Source organism: Glycine soja, chromosome 4 (assembly GCF_004193775.1).
Source record: "Glycine soja cultivar W05 chromosome 4, ASM419377v2, whole genome shotgun sequence".
In the NCBI taxonomy this organism is placed as follows: Eukaryota; Viridiplantae; Streptophyta; class Magnoliopsida; order Fabales; family Fabaceae; genus Glycine; species Glycine soja.
The window spans coordinates 35,800,064-35,803,859 of NC_041005.1; the positions used below are offsets into that span (position 1 = coordinate 35,800,064).

General features: G+C 39.5%; 1 long non-coding RNA gene across 1 annotated transcript; it reads left to right on the plus strand.

Moving 5' to 3' along the window:
* Positions 1 to 558: 558 nt before the first annotated feature.
* On the plus strand, positions 559 to 2,301 carry LOC114408264. Its single transcript, XR_003665876.1, has 3 exons — positions 559 to 598; positions 939 to 1,021; positions 2,256 to 2,301. It is a non-coding gene; the product is annotated as an uncharacterized LOC114408264 (long non-coding RNA).
* The last annotated feature ends 1,495 nt before the right edge of the window (positions 2,302 to 3,796 follow it).

The following is a 3,796-nucleotide window of genomic DNA, read 5'->3' on the forward strand; positions in this document are numbered from 1 at the left end:
TAGTAATTATGTTTGATGTTTGATTATTTGTGGCGTTATTTTCATCGATAATTATTTTTAAGGAAGTTAATTTCGTTAATAGAGGGGTGGATAGGTAAGGATGTAGCTTCTCAAAGAAGCCTCTTGAGAAAGCTTCTCAAAGAAGCCACGAGGAAGCTTCTAGAGAAAGCTACATGTAGCTGCCTCGGTAAAAACGCTGCCCAGCCTTCATTAACCGTTGGATCTTCTCGAAATTTGGTCTGCAACTTCACAAAACACTTTTCCATGATCTGACCGTTGGGATCTTTGAGAAAATATCTGGAGTGTGCTAGAAGCTTCCGTTCCCGAGAGCATCTCTTATTTAAGCATTTCAGCCTTTGCTTTCTTGTAGCTTAGGAAAAATGTCATTTCTTCTTCTTTCTTTCTTCCAAATCCATTTCTAAAGTTCCAAGTACTTTCTCCATCACCCACATCCACCATTAGCCACCACAAACCATCATTGTTCTCCATTGAAAACCCACACCGAGAGGAACCCTTCAACCGAAGCAGAATTTCCAACTTGGCTTGCGGTTTCGGTAGAGAACGAAAATTCTAATCTGATCTTTCGTTTTCTTTCGAGGTAACCATGGTTCTATGCTTGTTTCTTGTTAGTTTCATCTTGTCTTTGCATCTTTTCTAACTTTGCAACCGCCATTGCATGTCTTATGCTTCCTTTGAAAAACCTTAGAGAAAGAGACTTTGTAAACATTATCCTTTCATGAAATGCATGTTATTTTTTCGTAACCTACACTGAACCCCGGCCACATTGGCGTGGTCGGAATTTCCAAATTACGTTCCTTTGTAAAACCCGAAATACTCTAAGCTCTTTCATGTAGTGATGTGGGTGTTTGACCCAGAGCACTGTTACTAGCTTTGTTTTCTTAAATCCATACTAAGTCTCCTTCGTTTTGGCATGGTAGAGGCTTGTGTGGAATCGACAAGCAAGGACAAAAAGGAATCTTCAAGTGACGCGACGAGGAATCCGTGGGGTAGCTCACTATAGGTAAGGGGAGTTTATTATAAAATTTACCATTTTAACACCATAGTTAGGGTCAGGGAACCTAGCTATGAGGATATCTGCCTGTCCCTGTGCATGCTGATTTTTCTTCAAAGAAAATTACGTTTTAACTAATGGGATGCGATATATATATATATATATTGTGATGAATGATATTGTTTTGGCTGTTTGAAGGCTGTGCGTGTGGAAATGATATTGTTGTGTTTGTTTGAATTGTTGTTGATGTTGCTATTGAGGATTTTAATTGATATGTGATGATAATGATGATTATGATGATATTGATTTGAGATGACATTGTTAATAAAGACCATGTCAACATGAATTGTTATTATTGATGAATATGTGAATATGAAATGAGGTTGTTGTTGTTGTTGATAACGTCATTGAGATGAGATGATATTTATGTTGTGAATGACATGGAAATACGATTTGTTCATTGATGTTGGAAATGCATTGGCATGTGCATGTTGTGTATGTTCGTGGGGGGCACTGTGCACTGACCTTTCAGGGTCTTTGGCACTAGCTTTTGGCCACGTTCATACGTTGGATGTTGTGTATGATCGTGGGGGGCACTGTGCACTGACCTTGTCGGATGGCCCAGATGTGGGTAACTAGCGTGGTTAGAGAATCTAAGCATTCCTGAGGGGATGCTTAGGTGCTTTAATTGGTCCATGGTCTTTGGCATTTACTTTTGGCCGTGATCATAGCTCATACGACACAGGAAATAGAGTAACTGTGGCCAAGTGTACTTTGTACTAGGGGGCTATCACCTGGTAGGGAACACCTTTGGGCTCCCAGGCTGATCACCTATGGGAGGGGGGCTGTTACGTGCACAACCGGGTGGTCTCGACAAACTCAGCACAGTTCCCTAAGTGAGAGTGTCATGTGGACACGCTTAGGCTATTTCCTGATATTTGGTTGTTGTTGGTACGTACCACATTGCATCTGAGTGTTGAGTCAGGTGCATGCATCATTTTGTGCAGTCTTGATTGGGTCCATGGATGGATGATGAGTAATCGTTGGATGTGAATGATGAATATTTGTTGGATATGAGTGTTGAATAATGATTGTTGTGTATGCTTATCATGTTTGCCTATGTTCCTTGCTAATTGTGGTTATTTGGAATTGGTATTGGTTCTTTTATAATAAACTCACCCTTGCAATTTTGTATCGTGTGGTTGATACCTGTGATGATCACGAACCTTGTTCGTGGGAGCAGAATGACAGTGGCAGGGTGTAGCGAGTAAGATTCTGGTGAGGAGCCGTCGAGCCGACGTGATGACGTTGGCGTTATTTTGGGAGAGAGTTGTGTTTTGTAATCAACTCCTCCGTAGTTGGTTTTTTAAGTTTTATTTTGTTGAGTTAAAGATGTAAAACTGGAATTTTAATTATATATATGAACATATTTAATTTTCGTTATGTGTATGACTGTACCGAATTATTGTTTCTATGTAATTATGCATATTCACTTAAGTAATGGCGTGTTGTTGGATGAATTTATGTTGTGACAAAATCACTTCTATTTTCATAATAAAAAATTAAGGGAGTTCTTTTTATAAAAATTGAAATTATCAAATATTAGAGTGTGGATACTGTAGCGACGAGGCGGGTCGTTACAAAGGCCAAGCGCATCGCCCTCCAGTGCAAGGTTCCGAAGGAACGTGCCGCATCGTTGTCCGGAAACACAAAAAAATCGGTGCATTGGAGCCCCTCACGAATCGTGCTCCAATCCATACTTTTCCACTTCTTCTTCCTTCTCCCAACCTTTCAAAGTGTTCATGGGTCAGTATTTTTATTCTTTAAAATTTGTTATGTTGTAAATCTTGTTTTGCTTTCCCTTTGCATGCGCGTGGATGCATATTTTCATTTTGGTTGTGACCAGAGACGATGGATAGGAAGCCTGCTGTGACTGCCATTCCTACATGGCCAAATTTCCCACCAGCTCAACAATATCAATACTCAGCCAATATTAGCCCTTCTCATTACCCACCACCCTATCAACCAAGAACACTTAATCATCCACAAAGGCCACCCCTAAATTATCCAATACCAAACACCACCCTTAACACAGACCAAAACACCAACCAAGGAAGGAATTTTCCAGCAAAGAAGCCTATAGAATTCACCCCAATTCTGGTTTCATATGCTAACTTACTCCTATATCTACTCAATAATATAATGGTAGCCCTAACCCTTGTCAAGGTTCCTCAACCTCCATTTTTTCAAAGATACAACTCGAACACAACATGTGCTTACCATGGAGGAGTTTCGGGGAATTCCATTGAGCATTGCATGACCCTGAAACATAAGGTGCAAAATCTGATTGATGCAGGTTGGCTAAAATTTGAGGAGGATAATCGCTTGTGAATTCTGACGTTGGCAAGCGACACTATGCATAGGGAAATTTGAAGGTTGTTGTTAGATGTCTCCAATGACTCATTAGGATTTTCAAGTTTATGCCATTACTGTAAACAACAGTCACAATGCTAATAATATGGATAAATTTGATGTCCTTATCTCATTCTCTCACAATTACATCTTTGCTTATTTAACTTTCACTGGAATGTGAATGTAAGTTGTTGGTTTCTTTGCTCAAGTGACTTGCGCTCCTGAGTTGATCTCCAAGTCTGTTCAATTAGATAGTGCTCATTCTATACGTTTGGTAAGGGTGTCATAAACGACTAGTAAAGTAAAAAAAGAAGAAAAAGAATGTTTGATTGACTGTTTTTTAAATCAAAATAAGAAGTACAAACATTCATG